This window comes from Tamandua tetradactyla, chromosome 1 (assembly GCF_023851605.1).
Source record: "Tamandua tetradactyla isolate mTamTet1 chromosome 1, mTamTet1.pri, whole genome shotgun sequence".
NCBI classification, from domain to species: Eukaryota; Metazoa; Chordata; class Mammalia; order Pilosa; family Myrmecophagidae; genus Tamandua; species Tamandua tetradactyla.
The window spans coordinates 4,570,878-4,595,601 of record NC_135327.1 but is presented as its reverse complement, the minus strand read 5'-3'; the positions used below and the strand labels follow the sequence as shown (position 1 = coordinate 4,595,601).

At 52.6% G+C, this 24,724-nt stretch overlaps 1 protein-coding gene across 2 annotated transcripts in view; it reads right to left on the bottom strand.

Moving 5' to 3' along the window:
- SULF2 (sulfatase 2) overlaps nucleotides 1-14,500 on the bottom strand; it is a 118,353-nt gene extending 103,853 nt beyond the window's left edge. The window contains exon 1 of one of the 2 annotated variants that reach the window (XM_077167522.1): nucleotides 14,393-14,500. The gene's annotated coding sequence lies outside the window, so the exon portion shown is untranslated. Of the gene's footprint in view, nucleotides 1-13,929; nucleotides 13,993-14,392 lie in introns of those variants that run through there. The other variant, XM_077167529.1, reaches the window with a different exon arrangement.
- Nucleotides 14,501-24,724: the final 10,224 nt, after the last annotated feature.

The window sequence follows — 24,724 nt, the reverse complement described above, 5'->3', positions numbered from 1 at the left end:
CTTTGTGGATCAGACACCAAATCAGCCACCTGGCTCATGAGGGGCTGAGGCCTAGCCTGGGGGGGGGCTGCAGTGCTGCTGGGGGAGGGGTAATTTTAGACAGGGGGAGCAGAGGCCTGAGCGGGCACAGCCTGTGCAGACAGCCTGGGGTAGGAATGTGGGCGTGGGCACCGTGAGTTCTGGTCCTGACTCAGCTACTCCAGCCGTGTCGCGGGTCTCAGCTGACGAGGCTCAGCTGGAGGGTCTAGGGACCTAAAGGAGACAATGTGGCCCGAGAGAAACTGAGCGGAGAGAGAAGTAATAGCCTGGAGGGAGGGGTCGGGGCACTGGGACCTGCCGTGAAAGTGACGGCAACCTTCTCCCTTCGTTTCAGCGAAAGTTTCCAGTTATAGCTTCATGGAAAACTGTTATTCTCCATTTGGGTTTTTTTTTCAAATTTATTTCCCTGTTTGTTTTTAGGTAAAAAGGAAGCTACTTAACAAACACAGAAAACCAAACAGAACTATAGGATCTGCTTTCAGGGAACTGGCTCTAGCATCCCCCAGGTGTCCCTCCTGCTGATGCCACAGCTGAGGCTCCCCGGGCAGCACTGGCCACTGTCAGGGCAGGTGCCCCCAGGGGAGGGCATGGCTTTCATCGGGGGCCCCCGGTAGGACGAGGAGCGATGAGGGCCTTGGTACCTTAAAATGAGAGTGGAGGCGGGCGGCCTCCCAGATAAGTGCAGGAAGGCCGCTGACCATGCGGGGGGCCCCTTGAGGGCTGGAGAACAGCTCCCCACCGCTCAGACACAACGCGGCTTCTCCGGGGACCGTTTACGGGCAGTTCCCGAGGAGGGTCTGGTGAGGTGGCGCCTGCAGGGCAGGGGTGCTGCTGTGAAGTGAGGGGTCCATTCCCCTCGAAAGGGCACCAACCATGACCAGCCTTTACCTGGACCCGCCTGGGTCTCAGGGAGGTGGACGCCCTACCTGCCCACCTGCGCTGAACCTGTGCTATACTGATCTTCCGGTTGACTCTCTTACTTTGGTAAATTTTTTTAGGAAGTGAAATGTCTCCTCTCCACGGGGAGTGAAGAGCACTTGCCAAAAATCAGGGCTTCTTGGCCTCAGCAGTGCTGACATGTGGGGCCGGGTGACTCCTTGTGGAGGGGCTGTCCCAGGCCCACCCTGTAAGCCGGTTAGCCGCACCCCTGACCCCACCCACTGGATGCCAGGGGCACTTCTCTATCCTGTCTCGACAGCCAGAAGTGTCTCCAGATGTTGTCAAATCTGGGGGGCAAATGTCCCCTGGGGGGCAAAATCGCTCCAGTGGAGAACCACCGCCGAGACGGGTGGCAGCACTGAAAAGCGAGCCGGGTGACACTGGTCAGAGTCTTGCTCGCCAAGGGCTCTAGGCTCTTCCTTGAAGACCATGAAGGAGGAGTTAATGGAGCTCCAACTTGATGATTCAGAAGGCATGAAAGAGGATGGAAATGATCTGCCCACGAAGTGACTCAGCATCGCCTGTGCCCTGTGCATGTACCACCTGAGCGCAGCTTGAGGACTGCTGTGTCCCCCACCCCCCTGGCAGGAACCGTACTGTTCCAGTCAGTGGGACCGTCCGGCCGGAGCCCAGTACCCTGTCCCAGGACCTGGGCCTTGAAGCCCGGGTGTGGTTTGGTCATCTTCAGAGAGAGCCAGTGCTGCAGTGACTGCTGTCTAAAGTGGGGGCACAAACTCCGAAACTTGCAGGGTCCAGGCAGGTGAAATAGGGAGTGAAGTGGCCTGGATTTAGGATACCTGGTAGGGGTGGAGCTGGGACACACTGGGGGAGTACATTTGAAACATTGATGAAGGCAAACGAAACCCCTCTGGAGCCTGACTGGGGGCCTATTTGCAACCCCCAAAGCTAGCGGACATTTTCTGAGCACCTGCCATGTGCCAGGTGCTGTGTAGGACGCGAAACAGCAGTGGACACAAGGCAGACATTCCCGTGGGGGAGACAGATAATTAATGGATAAAAATAAATTTCAAATAATCTTAAGAACTTTGAGGGAAAGGCTCAGGGTGAAGAGACAGAGTGAATTAGGGACAGATCTCCTGGAGGAGGTGACGTTTTTAGTTGAGACCAAAAGGTGGGCAAGAAGCCAGCTGTGGGTGAAATGCTTTCTAAGCAGAGGAAAAAGCAAGTGCAAAGTCCCTGCGGTAGGAAGGAGCTTGGTCTGCTTGAGGCATGGTCAGGGCAGGGTGCAGGAAGGAGTGTGGCACGGGAGCAGGGTGGCACCGCCTTCTCAGCCATGCTTTCCTCACAAGCCCCCCCCCACCTGCTGTCCTAGTGGGTGTTTAGAGGAAACAAGAATCAGATACAGAAATTCCCACCTCTGTTCTCTGTTTCTTTGTCTCAACTCTGAACAGAAGCTGTCTTGGCAGCCAGTTACCGAGTCATTTCTGCAAAAAGCCTTTGGCCCAAGGCAGTGAAGTCAGACCCGGGCAGAGGCGTGATTCACATAGCTGCGGGCGGGGTCTGAGTGTGGGCTGCACAGAGACCACCCCACCCTGCTGTTTTTGAACCCCACTTTCCCAGCACTGGTTAGCCCCAAAGAACATGTATTTATGTTTACAGAGATTGTATTTCCTTTGAGCAGCACATAGAAGGAATAAAAGGATATTTTGACGGCCTGGTATTTGTAATTCAATTATTTCGTTCCCTTCCACCTGAGCACAGCTGTGTGCAGGGTCCTCGCCCATTTGCACCCCTCTTATTAGCAGGTGAGCTCCTTATTAGCTCTCCTTGGAAACGGCCGGAGCTCACAATTATTCCTGAAGCTTGTACTCAGAGGCGGGGGAGGGAGTCTGCAGGAGCTTTTACCAAATAACCCGCTAAATTTAGAGATGTGAGTTGAGAGAGTTTCAAATGACAGGTCCACTTCCAACCCTGGTGAGCTGTGAAATCTAATTAGCAGCTGGAAACAGAGCACGGGGTGGGGGGGTGGGGGTGGTTGTTAGAGGTGCTCCTGGAGCCAGACTGGTTTCCCCAACCGGTAGAGGCCGGTGTCACCAGCAGCAGGAAGGGGGCAAGAGCAGGGCCAGTGGGGCCCCGGGCCCATGGCTGAAGAAGGGGGAAAGCACATCTGGTGTGGCCGCAGCTCCCGACCTGGCCCCCGCGGCATCTCCCTGTGCCCTGCTCTCAGGCCAAGCACCCTGTCCCGTTGATGAGGCACGAGAGGGTTTGGGGGTTATTTCTGCCCCATAATGTGAAGAGGGGCCCCCAGGACCCTGGAGGGTCTGACCTACAGGGGCGCTGACCTGGAAAAGCTGCCACAGATTAGGGCATTCTACTCCTACCAGGCATTACGCATGCATTCGTTCATGCAGTCATTCCTTCACACGTACAAACGTACAATGTGAGCTGTTTCTCTAGGGGCAGGAGCAGTTATTAAGAAGCCATGCAGAGATTTCTAAATTTTTGTCTGCTCATCATGTTTTCCTCTTCTTTTGGCAGAAGCAGCCCGATGCTCCACCCTCCCCTGTCAAGGATGGCCATTGACCCAAACTCGGCCAACAAGACTCTCTTCTCTGGGGATCCTGACTCTCACATGGAGTGTCAAGGGCAGGAAACAAAAGGCAGGGGTGCATTTGTCCCACTGGTCCCCAGAACTTCCCAAGTTCCTCTCTGAGTTCTCCAGTATCCTCCCAACATATCCTGTTCAGCTTAAAGTATGAGGGTTGATCTCCGTTGCCTGCCACCAGTGGAGAATGTCTCCTCTGATGGGCGCAGACGCACCTGTGTGCAGTCTCCACCCTGTGAAGCGGGCTGGCTCCGGGACCTGTTTTCACCAACCCAAAGTGGCAGAAGTGATGCTGTACCAGTTTTGGGGCTAAGCCTTCAGATCATTTTTGCACTCTGAGAAGTCGGGCTGAGACTGCCACGCCTTGCGAAAGCCCAAGCAGCCAGGGGGAGAGGCCCCATGGAGAACGGAAGCATTCTGCTGACAGGCTGATCTGAGCTCCTGTCTGGCAACCAGCACCAGCCGCCATTTGACTGGAGCCATTTTGGACCTTCCAGCTGATCTCACATGAAGCAGCAGAATCATCTGGTTTACCCACGTATCATTAGAAATAAGTTGCTGTTGTTTTAAGCCACTGACTATTTTGTTACACAGCAGAAACACAACCAAAGAACCCTGCATGATAGAGATGAGAGCCCACTTCTCCAACTGGCATGTCATAAATGACCCAAAATGAGTCAAGGCTTTTCACTACCTGAGGTTGATTGCTTTAATCAGATGAACACTTAGAGGAGAACATAATTCATTAATTTTCTCAATCATTCATTCAACAGGTGGTAAGCTAAGTGCTGATGGTACAAAGATGAACAAGCTTAAGGAACTCATGTTCTAGTGGGGGCAGCACACACGGTGCCTCAGTTTCCTCACCTGTAAAACGGACATAGTCTCTGCTTAAAATGTTGTGATAATTACATGCCTTTGGCAACATGTACTTAACAGATTAGATTTTATTATTATAAACTGAGTTGCAGTGCATTTCCTTAGACAAGATTTCCTTCTGTCTCTGTAGTTGGAGACAGAAGCATAGATGTGTTTGTGGGTAACAGAAATGAGTAAAGTGGGCCTAGAATGAGAAAAATCCATGGGTCCCTTTCTGTCCAGCTCTCATTTTACTGCTTTTGACAGAGGTGTAAGAATGGAGACGTATCTCTCTACTAGGAGAAAATCAGCAGGGCAAGTGCAATGAGGAATGGCAACGAGACTTGGCAACCTCAGCGAGTGGGAGGGACTGTGGCCAAACGGAGAACATATACTGCGTGGGAACAGGAGGCAGTGTGGCCAGACATGGCCCACGTCTCCTCGCTTTCAGGGGAAGCCAAAAGCCTTATTTTTAAAAATGCAACATTTCACAATTATTAAAATTTGACAATGAACTTTTTATAAGGCTCAAAAACAGTATACAGTTCAAACAAAACATTACTATGAGCTGGACAGCCTGTGAGAAGTCCTCCTGTGACTTCCTGTTCCAACAGGATGGCAGAGCCAGGGGAGACTTCTGTGTGCTTACTTTCCTCATCTGTAAAATGGGACCAGAATATCCCTGCACCCCAGAACTGTCCCGTTCAAATGAGCAAAGCACCAGAACACTGCCTGGCAGGTGGAAAGCGCTCAGTAAACGTGAGCTTCTAGCATGGCAGGGGAGAGGAGGCCAGAGAGCCAGGAGAGGCAGGGGCATGGTCCTTCCCAGGGCACATGGGACCTGACTCGGGAGCCCTCGCTGGGACGTCATGCCGCCCATCTGCGGATTAACCTTCACACCTCAGGTGGTCCGAGACTGGTCAGAAGTGGAAGGCACCGCCAGCTCTTCCTTTTGACAGGGGGTGGTGAGCACCTTTCAGGACTGTGCAGAAATGCCCAGCAGAGGGCAGCCCATGCAGCACTTTCCCCCTTTTTTTTCTGTGGTTCTCAAATTTGGGTATATACTAGACTCTCCTGGGAAGCTGTAAAATATCCCACTTTCAGAATACTACTCCTGGTGAAAATTGTAGGATGTTTAAAAAAAAAAAAAAATCCCACCCTCGGGAGACCGTTGGGGTACAGTGTAGGTTTTGGGATTTCTAACTGCTCCCCTGGGGATTCTGTTAGGAACCCCTGCTGTACTTGCAGGCATCTCTACCTTGGGCTTCCAGTTCCTGAAAGCCAGCTCTTCCCTGGAAAAGGCCCAGGGTGCCGTCCCTGAGGCTCTTGTCCCAGGTCGTTGCGGGGTGGGCTGCACGTCAGGTCAGGAGGCCAGAACCCAGCCCTAAGCCCGGTGACGCCTTGAAGGCACTGCAAACTTTCCGAGCTGGTCTCCTTTCATCTGAGAGAGGGAGACCTACTCCTGCCTTCCCCAAGGGCAGCGTGGCTGAAAAGGCCAGACCGGACACTAGGTGCAAACACACCTCAAAAAGCCAAAACAAACAAACAAAAGCTCTATGAATAAGAACAAAAAATGAATAATTACAATAGCAGTAATAAGGACACCTGCCCTTTTGAAGCAGTTTCCACGTGCCAGGCACTGTTCTGTTTCACAGTAACTCTAGGAGGAAGGTACTATGATCTTCCCCAGTTTACAGAAGAGGAGACGGAGGCTCAAAGAGGTGACGTGACTTGCACAGCTGCACCAAGCTACCGAGTGGCCAGGCTGGGGTTTGATTCCAGGCAGCCTGGGGTAGAGCCTGCAGCTGGAATCAGCACCACACGCTGGGTCTCGGGATGTGTCTTCTGTCTAGTCCGTCATACCTTATCTCCTGGCCGGGTGGGAGCCACTGATATCTGGGCTAATTTTAGAACTTGCAACTCCGTTCCCCATTCACTGGAGAGGCTGATGGACATGCTTTTAGGAAGCACGTCAGCAAGGAGGGGGGTGAGAGAGGAGCTTGTGGGCAGACGCCGTGGGGGGCCTTCCTTGGTCTGCAGGACCCCAGCCGGGTTCAAGAGGAGCCCTCTCCAGCCCTGGCAATACACAGCATTGGTCTAAGCCAGCAGTTCTCAGAGGGCTGAACCTCCCCTACGGGGGCGTTTTGGGAATTTGGTGGGGGGGCTTCTTTGGTTACCACATGACTGGGGGATGCTATTGGCATTTAGGGCAGGAAGGCTGGATAACTTGATATAATGAACACAGAAGAGAACTGCCCCATTTCCAACAACTTTCTAGTGTCCCACCAGCCATTCAGATAGGTGAAGAAGCTGTTTACCCTGACCCAAGCCTGAAATGAACTGCATTCCATACATAAACACAAATGATTTTTTTTTTGCATGTTTTCCACTCTACACTGAGTTTTCCCATGTAAAAAACTTCAATTTACTTTTTCCAAGTAAATTGAAGGAAGATAGTTTTTTTCATTTGGGAATTTTGACAAATTGTCCCCTATTTTGGAAAATCATCTCATTTATGGCCATTCCACACACTTGTCTCCAACTAAATTCGTAGGATTAAGATTTATGTGATTCAAAACGAGTGTGAGCATCTGACTGCTTCATTATATCTTCTAATGTAGTTGTGCCCAAGCATTTATTGATTGCAATACATGATTTTAATTATAAATCACTTTCCATTTAGTTTACCTTTAAATTACAGTTAGGGTATTTTATTGATTAAAAATCATGTATGTAGGAGCATTAGTTTATGTATGTATTTAATCTCAGGTTCACTTGGATTTAAAATTATTTGCCTGTCAGAAGAGAGGGTTTGATCTGCTAATTTGGGAACCACTGAGCTAAGTCAAGCATGAAAATCCCGTATCCCTTTGCCAGTGTTTAGTTTAGGGGTGAGTACAAAACCCAATCCTCTGCCAATAAGACATAAGGTGAGGTCTGTTTGGAAGGGGAGGGGACTTCTTGGAAGGTTTTTGCTCTCTGATAGAAAGTAAGACAGCAAGTAGTCCTGCCCTTTATTCCCATTTTGTATTTGGATGTGATGTATAGAACTTCAGCAGCCATCTTGAGAACATGAGGCAGCAAAGCCAAAGAAAATGATATGGATGGTGGAAAAGAGGCTAGAAAGTTCCCGGATCCTTGATGACCTTACTGTACTGCTAAATCAGCCCTTTCTCCCCCTTGGAATTCTTGTTATATGAGATAATAAGTGTTTCCATTATTTAAGGCACTCTCAGCCAGGCATTCTATTACTTGCAGCTGAATGCTCAAAGAATAGGATTTGAAACTGCTAAGAATCCTAGCAGATGCTCCTGTTCTCTGAAATATCCGGATAAGTGACCTGTGGATGGGGTCTGTCCCTAGGGCAGGCGAGAAAGCAGCTTTTAGATGGTCTGATTTTCACCAGGATACGAACATCTCCTGAACTTCTGCGTCTGTCTTTGTTTCAACCTTTTGCCCAAAGCTCCACTTTTCTGCCTCCTGAGGTGGGTCAAGGCCCCCCTGGGCCCTGTGCGGAGCCACCAGGAAAGGCTGCGGTGACACATTCCTCCCCAAACACATCTGGTTTCCACCTGGCCCAGCACATCTCGGGGGCTGCTCGCGGTTTTGGGGGGACGGCCCGGCCCACCCGCTGGGGGTGGGACAGGGTTTACAGAGTTCTCAGGAGGGGCCCGGTGTGCCCAGCTGTGGGCTGGGCCTGTCGTCAGAGGCCAGGGCAGCTGGGTGGCGTGTGCTTTGCAATCACAATAAGAGACCACGGGGAATTCATTCAAAACAAGGGTGGTCTCCGGTTGGAGAGGATTCTGGCAAGTCCTGGTCTGAGCTGGGGGAGAAGCTCCCAGAGCCTTGTCCTCCGATGGACGGGTCACACGGCCAGCAGGGACTGAGAGCCTGTGGCCTAAACAAGTCCCCGGAGGGATCTGATGCAAGGGGGTAAACATTCAGTTCTGCCTGCTGATCACTCAGCAGTGAGGAGGTGGGCAGGGAGCCTTGGCCGGAGCCTTCAGGAACTTCTTGGGTGAGCATGTGGAATGCACTAAAAATATTCATCAAATAGATGCATGACCGGCCCTGGGGTGGGGGGTGGGCGGGGGAGGAAACCACAGCAGAGAACAGAATGCATTCTCCTTCGATGATGGGGGCCCGTCCCACGGCTTAAAATAACATCCATGTGCAGAAGACTCCCCAACCAGCTCCAGACTTGCACATCCACCACCCATCGAGCTCACAGACACCCATGTGGGGAGGCATCGCCAGCCAGCATCTCCAGAACTAAACCCATTGTCTCCGACTCACCCACCCACCGACGTCCCTCCTTGCATTCCCCCACCAGGGTCCACCACACACCGGGATGCCCCGTCACCTTTGACTCCTCAGCATGATGGCCACACGGGGCCAGAGAATCCTTTGTGAGGGGGTGGGCTGGCCCTGGCCTCCACCCCACCGCATGCCAGGGGCAAGACCATGCTCAGCAGGAACCATGCATGTCTCTGGAAACTGCTGCGTGTCCTCTGGTGGGCAGACGCAATGCGGTCAAGAACCACGGCTCTTTCCCTCATCGCAAACATCCAATCCACCAGAGAAATCCTCCAGCTAAATTCCCAGTCCACCGATTTCACTCATCTCTATTGATTCGCCCCCCAGCAGGCCATTAACAGTCCCAGTCCTGGTCTCCCAGCCTCCCCTTACTGTGTATCGCACTCACGGTAGCCACAGAGATGGTTTTAAAACAAAGCACAAATCAGATTATTTCCTCACTTAAAACCCTCCAATGCATCTCTCCCCATGACCTGTTTCTCCTCTCTGACCTCCCGCCATTCACTCTTCTTCTTACTCACTGCCTCCAGCCCCCTGGGCTTCTATTTAGGTTGAGCCAGGCCACTCAGCCTCTGTGCCTTTGTAGTGGCTGTTCCCTCTACCTGGAATGCAGTTCCCTCAGATCCTTCCAAGGCCACTCCTCAGTATTTAGGTGGTAGTGTGAAGGGCATGTCTTCAGAGATGCCTTCTCTGACTGCCTGCCTGATGCTGCCCCCTGCCCTCCCACCGATGCAGTCTTTTCGTCACATCACTCGTTGTTTCCCCCGTACTTTATACTTTCTCCAGGAGCCTGGCAGGGGTCTGTCTCTACCCCTGCTGGTCAGCAGGCTGCTCTCCTGTTTGCCCAGTGCCTCACAGGGGCACCCGAGACACTCGGTGAACATGTGCTGAGGGAATGAGACACGCCCTCTGTCCACCCAGCCCTCCTGGGCACCTTCCCAGCTCTGGTGCACTCAGAGCATTCTCCCTGCCCCCCAGGGCCCCCCGCCAGCCCCCCTGCAGGCCCAGAGCGCACACATAGGCACAGGTTCGCCCTGCAGCTTCCAGGACTCTCTCCTGGAGTCCGATTCCGCAGGATCTGGTCTAGAGAGCAGACTTCCTTTTCTAACAAATGCCCCCAGATGAGTGGCATGGGGTGGGGGGGACAAATGCTGCCCCTGGCTACCAGAAATCACAGCCAGGCTGCGTCCTCCAGGCACAGAAGCTGGGCTCCTGCGCCCCTGCCCCAGAGGTGGGGGAGGGGAGAGCGCCTGCCCAGCAGCTGTTTCCATGGTCCCCACCTCCCCCAAACTCAGAGCCTCACTCTCACTTTACATTCCTCCCTCTTTCCCCTCTGGTCACAGGCGCTGGCTGGCTGTCTCCCCAGCAACAGGCTTCCCTTTCATGGGGTGCCGCTCTCTGCTCTCACAGGCTGGGGGTCTCAGCTGGTCTGCCTCCCGGGTCCAGTAGTAGCCTTTGACCCTGCCCTAAGCCAGCGATGGGCTGCTCAGTTCCTTGGCCAGTGACTGGTTCAGGGTGATGTGCTGCAGTGGGTGGGCATCAGGCAAAAGAGGCCGCTCTTTCCCGCTGGTTTAAACCAGAGAGGGTGAGAGGGCAGCTCCTCCGCAGCCATCTTGGCACCTTGACCGTGAAAAACACTTTGGTGGGGCTCACCTGTGTCACAGGCTGTGCTGAGCACCTGACACTGATGCTCTCATTTCATCCTCTACCATGCACAAGGAGATGGTGCTATTATCATTGCCGTGGGTTGGACGAGAACATTGAGACACAGAAAGGTTAAGTAACAAGCTCAAGCCCATTGCTGGGCAGGTGGCCAGGCGGCCCGGCTCTCCACCCAGATGCCCATGGCTGCCGGAGCCCACGTGCCCCCTGGAGCTGGAGGAAGAATGCAACACAACGGAAGGCAGAGTGGGGATGAGAGACGCTGATTTCTCAGGACACCCTGAATCTGGCTGTGCCTCAAGCTAGAGTTGCCTTAGGGCATTCTAATTATGAGCCAGTAAGTCACCTTCTTAAGGATAAGGTGGGTTGAGATTTTAAATTTTGTTTTCTCTTTCTGTGGCTTGAAGAGAAAGTATCCTGATCACTTTACTATCCTTCGAGGAACACACCCCCAACTGCGCATCCTTTTGTGACTTGCACGCAGCAGCTGCCCAGCAAGCTCCAGCAGATGCAGTAGAGACTGCTCTCCCTTCCTGTCCATTAAGTCCTGGGCCTGGAACCCTAATGCCCAACTGTGGCCGGCCAAGCACCTCTTCCCCTTTGGGCTCCCAGGGAGCCTAGTTCCCTAGCAACCACCTCAATTAGGCAATCATGCCATTTATCAGGATGCCAATTAATTATAATGATCTTAATGATCTCCCAATTAGATAGCGCCTTGAATCCGGCTGGAGCAGGGGTGTCTGCAGATTCCCCCCGGGGGCCGTCACAAGGAGGCCTACTGAGGGTCAGGCCCCAGCGAGGCCGCCCTCATCAGGTGGGTCAGCCCTGGAGGTCCCATCCTGCACAACCACAGGCCAAGTATGCCCAGGCCTGAGACAAAGGGCCGGGACCTGGGACACAACCCTCCAGGGAGGCCCATGGGGCCCCATCCCCCACGCAAGAGGGTCTCACCTCTAGGAAAATGTCCACTCTTGTCGCTGTGCTTTCTTGGGGCCTTTCCCTTCAGCCATGGTGGATATTTCACTTTGTGATTGGACTAGAGGGAAAAGGTGCGTACTCTGGGGAGGAGGAAAATTCACCAGGCGATTGACTGCATGTTTCCCTTATTGTAAATGAGACCGCGATGCAAACCGAGGCTCCCCCAAACCCTGGATGCTTTTGGAGAGGGGTGGAATTACTGAGGGGCTTCCACCTTCTCAAGTTGTAGCGTCTGGGTTTTCCTCTGCTGAGCATGTGTTCCTTCTGCCCTTGGGAAAAAGGCCAAGGTCATAAAGGCAGCAGGGCGTGCTGTTCCAGAACCCAGTTCCACCTCCGACCAGTGCCAGCAAGTCGGGGATCCTCTCCGTGCCTCAGTTTCCTCACCCTCAACACGGGGACGACCGCAGCACCTGCTTTGCAGGCTGGTGTGTGAATGAATGAAGTGACTGTGGGTAAAGACTTGCAAAGCGCCTGTGAAATGCTGTGAAGGTGCTAGCTGTCAAATCAGATCCAGACTAGGTCCTTTCAGCTGCAGCCTGGACAGAAATGCTGACAGTTTTCTGTGGACAGGGCCTCCGGTAGCCTTCCCAGAGGCTGAGTCTAAGCGGATGGGCCAGCACCTGCCCAAGGCGGCTGTGCTGCACCCCCCACCCCGAGGGAAGCTGCCCCCTCGAGGCGAGGCCACATCCATAAATTGGCCAGATCCAGAAATACAGAAAGAGGGATGCATTATCCCCAATCGAAAGGTGGACTTCAAACATTGAAGGGTGCAAATGCATGTCAATGGTGCTAGGGAGGCTGGGTGAATGGAACTGCTGGGGGGAGGGACACACACGTGTGTATACACACACACATGTTTTCACACACTGACACACTGTCCTGCGCCAAGCCCAGGCTTTTCACAATCAACTCACTGCTCAACCCTTAAGTCTGAAAACTTAGCATGTTATTAGGGTTTCAGAAAAAACCATAAATTGAAATTTAAAAACCCAAGAAATACACACAAAGCTCAAACCCCAAACCTCATGCTCGCCCCTCAGCTGCGGCAGGTATGCCAACAGCTTGCCTTTAGGTACACAAACTTTGCCCGAGAAAGGAAGACATTTATGTACAAATGTCTCACATTCCATCAGCCAACCCCACATCGCTCCACCCCCCAGCTTTAATGTTATTAGAACATTAAATTACACATCTGGACAGGCTGTTTTGAAAGAGTTTTCCCTCCTCTATCATGTCGGACAAGCAGAGCTGAGGGCCTCTCTTACAGGTGAGAGGTCTTCAGTGTGCCCTCCCACCCCCTTCCCATATTTAAGGGAGGATTTGATTTAATTAAAACCCTGAGTGGTTCTGTGATGGAAGCAAAGTGGCAGGAAGGAATCCCCTATGTTATTAACTGCAAGATGAGCATAACTTCCCTGCCCCTGGAGAAAAGTGTCCTGCGGGGAAAGTCCACCCTACCTGCTCCCTGTCCCTCCCCTGAACCCCTCCCCTCAGCCAGCTCAGAGCAGCCCCGCCTCCCCTGGCCCAAAGGAGGGGAGGTCCTCGCCGTGGGGATGAGGCCGGGGACAGATGGAGGGGCCAGCGGGCTGGTGCCCCGACATGCACAGATGTGCAAACACCCAGAGTCAAAGTAAGCTGAATGTAATTACTTGGTTAGTTAAATATGGGCTTTTAACTCAAAAAATGATGAAAGCAAGTTGCACGAAAGACTGTCCGGAGAGGAGAGGGGCAGGGAATGATCAGAACCTTCAAGAAGGGGAAGGAGAACCGGGTGTTAGAACCAAGCCGCGCCTTCGCTCTCTGTATTGTGTGGGCGCCAACTGTGTGCAGGGGGCGTGGCCTTGAAGGCCTGGCAGGAGGCGACGGCAGACAGGCCACTGGTCTAACCTCCGCCCCCTCTTTACCCCGCTGCTTTCCCAGCCTGCCAGAGCGTGTGGCCGGCAGCAGCGAAACCATGTTCATTCGCGTTTCCCTGGAACAGAACGCGGTGCCCTGCAGGAGGGGGACTCCATAAATGTTTGTGGAAGGAATTAATTAATCAGCTAGTGGAAGCAGTTTTTCTAAAGCGCACTTCTAGAGATCATGCTTCGCTGCCAGACTTTAGAACCCCCCCCCCCGCCGGGAGTGCGGGGAGGGAAGCATCTCTGCACAGGGCGAAGAGAGCTGCTTCTGACCCGGCCCGGGAGGAAGTTTGCCTTTCCAATCCTACTTGCCCTTTCGGTATCTGCGAGCTTCTCGTCACTCCGAGATCCGGTCCACTGCTTTCCCGTGTCCTGTCCGGGCAAGCCCCACGTGGGCTGGCTTCTAGTCGGCCCCTTGGGTCAACACCCAAAGGAGTCGAGGGGCTGATCCCCCTGCGGCCGGCCGGCGCGGGAGCCTCTCTCCCGCCTGCCCGGCCCCACCTCTGGGGCTCTGGGCGCTATGCCCGAGCCGGGGACCCGCGGTCCGGCCGCCCCAGCGGTCCGGGGAGGCGCTCGGGGCCGTGCCGGCGCGCGAGAGGTTGTGGCCGCGGGGAGCCCTCACCCCGGCCAGGCGCCCCCGGCCCGCCCACCTGCCCGCACCCCACTCACCCGCGCGCACAGCCCCCGCGGCCTCACCCCGCGCGGGGCGCAGTCGCCTCTGCCGCAGCCCGGCCGGGCCGCGGGGCGCAGGGGACTCCGCGCCGCTGCTACCGCCGCCGCCGCCGCTGCATCCCCCGGCGAGAGCTGCCGCTGTTCCTCCTCCTCCTCCTCCTCGCCCTCCTCCTCCTCCTCCTCCTCATCTCTCCGCCCCCGCCCTCCACCGCCCCGGCCCCCGCCCTCGCCAAAGTCCGTCTCCGCGCCCCGCCCGGGCCGCCCTCTAATCGCCCAGCCCCTTGGCACGCCGCTGCCCGGCCCCCCGCCTGCCCGCCGGCCCCCGAGCCGGGAGGGAGAGGCCGGGGTGACCCGCGCGCCGGGGCGGGGGCGCCGAGGCCGGGAACCGCGGGCGGCCACGGCCCGGGGCCGGGAGGACCCTGCGCGCTCTCCCCGTGCCCCTCGCGCGCGCCCGCTTTACCTCCGGCTCGAAGGACGCGCGGCCGGACCGACCGCCCAGCTGCCCCCGGCGTACGGCCCTGGCCCCGGACTCCGGCCCCGGACGGGGCGGCGGGCGGCGAGGGGGCGTCCCGGCCGCTGTCGGCCCCGCGTTGCCTCGGGACCGGTGGCCGCGCTCCCGGCGCCGAGCGCGCACCCTCGCCGGGACACACAGACGCACGCTCAGCCGACACACACTCGCTCCCGCTCGCCCTCGGCGGGGAGTTGAAACAGATGTGGTGTTCGCCCCGGAGCTGGAAGCGAGGGAGGGACGCGCGCCAGAGCCGGGCGGGCGTGCATGGGCGTGTGCGTGTGTGTGCAACGCACAAACGGGGGGGGATCGCTAATAAATCAAATATTGTAATAAAGTCAAGAGAGCCATCGATCAGGTTCACTTGGCTGGAAACGAAGAGAATCCTTGTCCCTTTTCCGCTTTCTTTTTCTCCTCCCTCGGAGCTGGAAGGAGCCAAGAATTCCGCGGGGCGTGCGGCGGCCCCGGCAGGGCGCCCCGCTTCTAAGGGCACGGTAATAAATGTTTTCTTTTATGTGCTTTCACAGGGGCTCGTCCGGGTCTGCAAACACCCGACTCCAACTGCATGCATTTGCTACTAGATTCGCCGCCGGGAGCTGGAGCGCTGGGTGGACTGCCCACGCGCGGGAAACTGCCTGGTGCGCGCGGGAAGCTCCCGGAGAGATTAACTTGAGCTCGAGTGAAAATAGCAGTCGATGCCCAGAGGTGGCCCGGGAGAAGAAAGAAGGGGGAAACTGGCTTCCTCCGAAAGGAGAGGAATTGGACTCCAGGTGGTGCTGTCTATCGCGGCTGCCCTGTCGGCTGCGCGGTTGATGAGGCGGGAGGGGGCGGTGCCGAGTGGTGGCCAGAGCGCAGTCAACCCACCCGCCGCTGCAGGAAACAGACCCTGATGCAGACACGTGGCCTCGCAGGCAGTAGTAATTTAGCTGCACCTAGTAAGAGCCTTACCTGGTAGGTGCTTTTATTATACCCATTTTACAGACCTTCGAAACCGAGGCATAGAGAGATTAAGTAACTGGCCCAAGGGCACACAGTTGTAAGTGGGGACCCAGAATTTGAACCCCAAAGCCTGTCCCCAGAGCTATGCTAGGCTAGTACTACACCCCAACCAAACCCCTCTGTATTCTGGTGTAGTCTTCCTCTCATGCTAGTTAGGGGTTGCCAGATTTAACAAGTAAAATTCTAGAATGCCTGTGAGGACGTATTCATACTGGAAAATTATTCATCATTTATAGCAAATTAAAATTTATCTGGGTGACCTGTATTTTATCTGGTAACCATGTCGGGGGTTGGGGGAGTCTTTATACTTAGCCTCTCCCCAGCCCCAAATACTTCCCCTTAGCCACCCCACGCCTTTTCCAGTCAACTTGAAGTCTAAATAAATCAGAAAACCATGAACTTCTTTTTCCCAATCAGAGCCCCGGCCCACCTCTGACAGTCCTGAAGCTGCTGATCTCGCGCCCTTCCCCTGCCTGGGAACAGAATGTAAGGCTTTCTTTTTAATCACCAGGTACCAAAAAAATAATGGGACTCTTCTTTCTGCCAACTCTCTTTGGAAGGAAAGGCTATTTACGGCAGAGCCTCTAACACAGCTCTAAGCACTGAAGTAGGATGATGAGCCATGCATGACATTTTAAGCATTCTAGTAGCCACATTAAAAGTAGAAAGAAACAGGTGAAATTAATCTTAATGACATCTTTTATTCAACCCAATATATCTAAGATATTTTTATCACGTCAACATGTGATTAATATAAAAATTATTAGTGAGATATTCTACATTCCTTTTACTTACTAACTCCTAGAAGTCCAGTGTGCATTTTACACTTACAGCACATCTCAAATTCTTACTAGCCTTGTGTGGCTAAAAGGGCTACTTTATTGGATGTCACCAGTTAGTAGGGTCTCTGGCCAACTGCTAGCTGTTTCTCCAGCAATATTTCATGTGATACTTTTAACATTCTTGCAGGAAGATTGAGGCTCAGAGAAGTAGGCACTTTCCCAAGGTCACAAAGCTGGCAAATGGTAAGTGGGGCTTCAGCCCAGCTGAGGCTGTGTCTGACGTTGTGGGACACACACTCCAAGAACTGGGTATTCAGAGGTCCACAGAGGTGCCCTAGGGGCTGGGGTGGGGTAGGGAGTTCCAGGAATGGGATCTGTCTTTAACTCCCCTTTATGTTGGGTTCTGGAAAATATTTCTGAGCTGGGGGAATTTCCACTGCAATAAAGTTTGGAAATCACTGCTTTACCACACTGTCTTCCTTCAGGCCTCAGGTTCATAAACGTACCTCCAAACGGGGCAGCTCAGAGTTTGGAACATACACTAAATCCTCCCACCTGGGGGCTGTGGGCTGGGCCAAGATGACCCTGCTTGATTACTGGGGTTTTCTCTCTAGAGTTGCTATTTGTGGACCAAACATGGTGACGTCTTTATTTTGCCCCTCATTCTTAGGGAGGAGGGCACAGATCTTGTGTGTGTGCGTGCATGCGTGTGTGTATGTGCATGTGATTTCCCTGTAGGCAGGTGCTATGGACCATGTGTGTTGCAGGTCAGGACTTTAAGCAGTAGCCCTGACATTTGCAGGGTCTGGGGTCCTCATGGCGCCCTCTGGCCACGTTTGCTTTCTGTGGGTCACAGCAAGCCCCTGGTGCACTGGGTCCAAGTTCACGGCCGACGTTTTCTAGGTTCGATCAGGGCAGGCAGGAACTCAACCCCATTGGGAGGTCAGTTTCCGCCTGTGGGGTGTGAGAGGCCTCGGGGCCCAGGTGTCCCCCTGGCTGGGATGTCCCCCCAGTGGGTGACTCAGCCCAGGCCAGGCAGGGGCCGCAGCAGAATTTCCAGGACTCTCGGGGCCCCCCGAGACACCAGCCCTGCCCGGCTCCGACCACACGGCCTGGGTGAGCATTCTCCTCTCTTGTCTCTCTTCCACCTGATGAAATCTCTCCCTGTGGTGTTCCTGACTAATCAGGCCTCAGCTCATCAGAGCCCTCCCCAGCTCTCCCAGCACTCGTGGGTTAGCCTCTCGAGGACCTTCCTCCTGACCCCTCATTTCATCCTCCTGCCAGGTCCTTGGCCGCCCTTTCATACAGAATGCCCGGCTGGTTTTATCGACCTTGCAAAGCAAGCACGGCTGTTTTACTTCTTTGAATCACGTGCAACAACTAAGAAAAAAAAATTCATGCGCGTGTTTCGTGCTCTCCATTAAGAAGCTGAAACTCAATCTGATTATCCGAACACTTCTGGCTGAATCTGGGTTGGAGTAGATGGGATTTTATCCCATTTATGGGTGTTGTAAAAATCATGCTTTAACATGTCTCAAACAAATTGGTGTGTAAAGGAGAAACGTTAAAAGTCAGAACAGCAGCTGCAGACCAGAGGCTTGAGGATGTGAGAAGCAAGGCTGGGTGCAAGTGGCTTTAATAATGCACAAAAGTTTGGCCAAAACGTGCCTTTCCAAAAGCAGAGGAGGCCGTGGGGTCACCCGGGTATGTGTGTGTGTGTGCACTCAAACTTTCTCAGCTCCTGGGCAGTTTGCACGGGTTTTGAAATATGAATTCCCACATCAACCACACAAATATAAATTTGCAGTTAATTCTGCCTGAGTTTTCACTTAGGCCCAATCTGTATTGTCCATAGAAATGCAACTACGTTTGAGGAAAACTGTTTTTATTTCTTGAGCTACTGTACTGATGAAAAAGAGCAACGTAAACCACCATTAACTCAGAAGAATATTCCTGGTTCCCAGGCCGCCTCTGTCGGCCAGCACGCCCGCCTGGACATGCCACACTTCAGCAGAACAGGGCTGGTCTTTGCAATATGGTACCCATTTTCTCCGTTAATTACAAATAATTGTATAGTCTAATTTATTCTAACGCCTGACGCCTAAAAGTGCACATTCATGCATCCAGGGTTGGTGTGGGAGATGGACGAATTATAGATGTGTGTAGCTGCGGTCTCCTGGGGCCTGCTCATGAGTGAGCTCAAGAAGGATGGCGGTTGTTATGAATTCTCACCAGCGACAGACGGTAGAGGGCTGCTGCCAGCTAAGGCACTGTTCTGAGGCGCAGGATAAAGGTGACAATTCATCTCGCTGCTTGGCAATCCACCAGCGGTCCCCGTTTGGATAAGCGGGCAAAGAAGATTAAATACAGGAATTTCACGGAGATGAAACAAGCACACAGGTCGAATGAACACACGTGTCACTGAGAATCACGACAGGTAGTGTGGCCCAGGTGCCAATCTCTGCAGCCCAGGTGCCGATCTGTGCATCTTTGGTGGACGGGAGCTTTCTAAGAAAGCATGATCCATTTGACCAAATTATGATTCGATTTAGGACTCTGTGACAGCACACCTTGCTTTCAAATCACCTTCCAGAAAAAAATCACACGTAAACAGAGCAGTCACAAGCTGATTAATCTCGGTGGTGATTTTTTTTTTTTTTTGGCACGGGCAGGCTCTGGGAGTTGAACCCTGGTCTCCGGCATGGCAGGCAAGAACACTACCCCTGAGCCACCATTGCATCACCCTCTTGGGGGTGATTTAGTAAAGTCAGGGTGATGACCTAGCGCTGCCCCAAAGCCAAGGTTTTGTTCTCATCAGCTGGCAACCCCTTAGCTGACCTCCCTGTGCCTTGGTTTCTTTGTCTTGGGGATGGGGGTTATGGCAATGACACTGCAGGTTGTCATGTGGATTAAGTGAGATTAACAAAGGGAAGATGCCTGCATGGCATCTGGCTGCTGGAAGGGCTCACCCAATTCATTGGATCAGAATTAGACGCGGATGATCAATGGCCCCAAGTGAGTCTCCTTCGTTGCCACCAAAATCCAGGGCAGTTGGTAGAATGGTGCCAAAGTAATTTAAACACACAAACCAAATCATGCTATTCCCATACTTAAAATCCCTTCCTCCTGGAATGAAATGTAAATTCCTGAGTACCACCACAAGGTCTCCGTGCCCCTGCCCCTGCTTACCTTCTCTCACTGGAAACTTCTATTACAAAAAAAGTTTAAATGGACAGAAAAGTTGAAAGAATCGTGCAGTGAACACGATATATCCTCCACATAGAATCACCAGTTGTTGATATTTTGCCACGTGTGCTTTACATGCTGCTGAGCCATTTGAAGGGATGCCACATCACATGGCACATCATCTCTCAGGACTCAAGTGGCACCTCATAAGAATGACCCCTGCACATCACCACACCTAAGAAAATGGACAGGAATTCCATCACCATTCTCCCTGTCTTTCACATTGATAGAGCCACAAAAGCTCGTTCTCCTTGTTCCTCAAGCCTCTTCCTGCCTCAGGGACTTTGCACTTGCTATGCCCTGTCTCTGGAATGCTCCTTCCCCAGATTTTGGTCCACTGGCTCCTTGCCATCACTCAGGTCTCAGCTCGAATGTCAGCCCCCAGAGAGTCCCTCCCTTCCTGTTTTACCTAAAAGTGTTCCCTTATCTCCCTTTACTTTCTATCTTCCCATTTCATTTTATTGTCTCTGCAGAACATGCAACTGTCTGAAGTTCTGTTTTTATTTTGCTTCTGTGACCACAGAGTATCTCCTCCTCTCTGCTTCCACCCCACACTTGCTGTAGGGGAGAAGGGACTGTGTCTGTTTGTTCTTTTCGTAGCCCCAGTGCCTAGAACAGGGTATAGCAAACAGGAGGGATTTAATAGGTATTTGTTGAATGAACGAGTGACTATCCCCACACCTGATGTCTTCAAACAGAAGAGGCTGTAATATTTAATGATTAGGATCCCAGTATTTAGAACACAAGGCCCATGCCCCAGGGCTACCACTCACCACCGTGTGTTCCCATGAGCTCTATCTCTCATTCGCTCCTCCAAACAGGGGTGATGACAGTAGACTCCATGTCCTAGGGTTGTCGACCTTACTAATGGATTCATATTCAAAGTGCCTAGAACAGTGCCTGAAGCATAACAACTAACCTTTGTTACACTGATTATTAATATAACTCATGTTAAAGCTGCAGGCCATCTCTCTCTAAGCCTACTTGGCAGGTGAACCCACTGCTCTCCCCACTACACAGGACATGACTCCCAGGGGTGTAAATCTCACTGGCAACATGGGACAGGACTCCCGGATGAGCCAGGACCCGGGACCATGGGATTGAAAAAGCCTTCTGGAGAAAAGGGAAGAGAGAAATGAGGCAAAATAAAGTGTTAATGGCTGAGAGATTGCAAACAGAGTTTAGAGGTTATCCTGGAAGTTATTCTTATGCATTATATAGCTATACCTTTTTACTTTATGGTGTATTGGAGTGGCTAGAGGGAAGTACCTGAAACCGTTGAACTGTGATCCAGCAGCCTTGATGCTTGAAGATGATTGTATAACGATATAGCTTTTACAATGTGACTGTGTGATTGTGAAAACCTTGTGTCTGATGCTCCTTTTATCTAGGGTATGGACTGATGAGTAAAAAAATAAGGCTAAAAAATAAGGGTGGTGGTGGTGCATGGGTAGTTAAGTGGTTAGAATGCCTGCCTTCCATGTGGGAGACCCTGGTCCCAGACCATGCACCCCCCTAAAAAATTAAATAAATACAAAATAATGGGGGTGATAAAAGGCAAAAAATTGGGTGGATTGAAATTCTGGTGGTCAATGAGAGCGAGGGGTAAGAGGTATGGGATGTATGAGTTTTTAATTTTTTCTTTTTACTTCTTTTCCTGGAGTGATGTAAATGTTCTGAAAATGATCATGGTGATGAATATACAACTGTGTGGTGATATTATGAGCCACTGATTGTACACCATGTATGGACTGTATGTACGTGAAGATTTCTCAATAAAAACATTTAAAAAAAAATCTGCATGCCAGAGCCTGTGATTTTAGGCATCGTCAACCACCCACAGCTAACATAGAAGGCGTCTCTGAGCCTAATGCCCCCAGGAGAACTTCTTGGAAGTGTGATGGGCCTCACTGCCCTGGGAGAGCCTGGAAAGGTCAGCATTCAGCCATTCTGCAGGGACAGTGGCTCTAGCTGCTTACAGGGGCATCTGGGGGATCGGTTGGGGACTGTGGCTAAATATTTGGGCTCTCACCTGAGACCCGTGCTGGGAGGCGTGCACAGGAGTTGGGGCAGGGGAACCTGGATGCAGGGAGAAAAGGAGACCGTCCTTCTGGGCAGATGAGAGTGACCCCATGTCATGGGCTTCGTGGTCCCACCCCCACTCCCCTCTGGTAGGTGGACTCTGTTACAAATTTTATTTATTACTGCCCTGTGCATTTTTAAAGGACAGTCAGTGCTGGATATCCATTTGCAGGGGCAATGGATTTTTCAGCTCAAGTTTCAATTAAAAAATGAGATCAAGAAAAAAGTGTTGGAAATCCGGACAGTAAAAATGGCACTTAATTGGAGGCAATGTCAGATCATTCATCCAGGAAGATGTGCATGTAATATAGATGTTTGCTTTCCGGATGGGTCTGTGTGTGTTTTCAGCATCCATTTGTCCAGTTTTATAATGGGTGCTCCAATTTCCTTTCCTGAGACTGCCCCACCCTACTTTGAATCTCTGAGCCAGGTATGGGGCTAGGCCCTGCCTACAGATTTGGCCATGTGACTCAGGCCTGGCCAATCAGTGCAATACATCTCTCTGTTCAGGGATTAGTTCTGACATGGACCCTTAATCCATTTTGGGCCAATGGGAGGCAGGCCCAGAATTTTCATTTGGGCTGTTGCACAAGCAGAGTTTGCTTTCTTCTGGATTTCAATTGGCGGATTATCTGGAGCTGCTGGTGGGTGGGTGGGGCCTGGTGTGGAGGAAGGAGCAGGGCCGTGATGTAGGGAGCCGGAGCGTGCTGAAGCAGGCAGAATTCTAAGGTGGCCACCGAGGTTCTCATGTTCTGGTAGAATCTCCTCTCCTTGAGTGTAGACAGGACTGTGAAACGAAGCAGTTCACTCTGGTGATTTGGTTAAGGTGAAGGACTTTCACAGGTATAATTTCGGTCCCAGATCAGTTGACTTTGAATTCATCAGAAGGAGGATTATCCTGGGTGGGCCGGACCTAATCAGGCAAAAGCCCTCCAAAGGGGTCGGGTCCTTCTTGGAGTCAGAGATCCCAGGCCCGAGAGATTCCCCTGCTGGCTTTGAAGGACTGAACTGCCAGCTCGTAAACAACCACAAGAAACCGAATTCTGCCAACAGCCAGTGAGCTTGAAGAGAAGCCGGAGCTTCAGATGGGATCGCAGCCCCAGCCAATGTCGTGATTTCGGCCTGGTGAGGCCTTGAACAGGAGGCCCAGAAACCTCTCCTGGGACTTCTGATCCATAGGAACTACAAGATCTTACATTTGTGTTATTTTAAGTTGCTTTTTAGTGGGACTGCGTTACGTAGCAATAGTAAACTGATACATGTGTGAAGCACTAGATTAAGCTGAACCTGAAGCCAGAAGTCAGATAACATTGGAATTTTCAATTGTGGGAGTGACTAAACCCCCTGCCCTGCTGCTTTTTTTCCCTCTTAGGCCTGTTTCAGCTGAAGTCCCAGGATCCCATCTTGACCTGCTCGTTTCACATGCCTGTCTCTGAGCCGGTCGCTAAGCCCGGGGACAGGGCACACGGCGCCGTGATTGGCCAGGTCTGGATTAGGTACCCAAGCTGGAAGCTGTGCGCTTGTGAGGTCTGCCATCACGCATGTGAGTCGGAGGGTCTAGACTTGGGGGATCGATCATGCTACCCGCAAAAGACACATCCATCCTCCTCTGCATCCCTTCCGATTGGGCCTTTGAAGATGTTCTCATGAACCATTTATGAATAGAATCTTCAGAGGTGTTATTTAGATGAGGTTAAATTGAATCAGGGTGGGTCTTAACCCATAACTGGAGCCCCGACTGGCCAAGGAAATCTGAGATGCAGCGAGCCCGGGGAAGCCAGAAGTCAGTAGGACCCGGAGGCGCAGCTCGAGGAGAGGGAGAGTGCCGTGTGGGGGAGGACTGCAGGAGGGCTGCAGCCTCTGGGAGAACCAGCTGTGCTGACGCCTTGGTGTTGAACTTCTAGACCCCCAAACCATGAGATAATACATTTCTGCTGTTTAAGCCAACCCATCATGTGGCATGTCGTAGCAGACCTGGTAAACCAAGACATAGCCTGACTACACCCTCTCTTCCTCCCGATGCCCCTCTGTTGAGGGTGGGAGAGGCTGTGCAGTGTCCTGGTGCAGGGCAGGGGTCAGTAATCCTTTTCTGTAAAGGGACAGAGACCTTGTAGTTCAGGCTTTGTGGCCACATAGGGTCTTTGTCACCTTAGCTCATGGGCTGTACAGAAGCATGCCGGGCAGGTGGGACTGGCTCCACGGGCTGCAGTTTCTTAACCCTGGTTTAGGGCACGGGCTCTAGAGCCAGATTGCTGGACTCAAAGCCCAGCCCCCTGCCCCTTCTAGCTGGGAGACTCTGGGCTGGCACCTCACTTCTCTGACCTGGAAAATGGGGCTACAAAGAGTACTAGCCCAGGAGGGGACTGTGGAATTAAATGATCATACACAGTGCCACCAGATGGTTTTTAGGGGTGATGATTAATCATCAGCCTCTCCCCCGACCCTGCAGGTTTTGGAACCAGTTGAAAAGCAGATTTAGGGGCTAGACAGGTGAAGATTAAAACTGCGGTGCTTTTCCTGTGCGGCTGGATGAGCTGACATGCCTTGACCTGCAGACTTTCCCCAGTTCCCAGAGTGTGTAGACTTTGGGGTGCCCCCTGCTGCCAGAGGCAGCACTCCTCACCTGCTGAGACCCTACAGCAGCCGCGGGCCCTGAAGGAGACACAGTTTCTGCAGGGACGTGGCAGAGGGCGGAGCAGGAGGCCTGTTGGAGTTGGCTGGCCTGGACTCAGTGGTCCTGGGTCACTCCCCTCCTACAGGAGGGGGCAGTGATGATGGTGGCAAGACATGACCTCCTGTTGACAGAGAGCAGGGGCCTTGGTCCTGGCAGATTTGGATGCCCAGGACCTACCCCAGAGATTCTGATTTAATGGGTCAACCATAGGCGTAAGCGTTAAAAAAAAACCAAAACAACTTCATCAAGGTATCATTTATATACCATAAAATTCACCTGCTTTTGTTCAGTGATTTTTAAATTTCCCAAGTGGTACAATCCCCATCATCATCCAGTTTTAGACCATTTCTTCACCCCAAAAAGACCCCACGCAGGCATAGGTATTTTTAACGCTCCCTGGGTGAGTCTGGCCTGCGGCTGAGTCTGGGGACCCCTGCTCGGGGGAGGGGCCCAGGAAACAAGGAGAGAGGGATGAGGTTTCCTGTGAGGATGCAGAGGTCC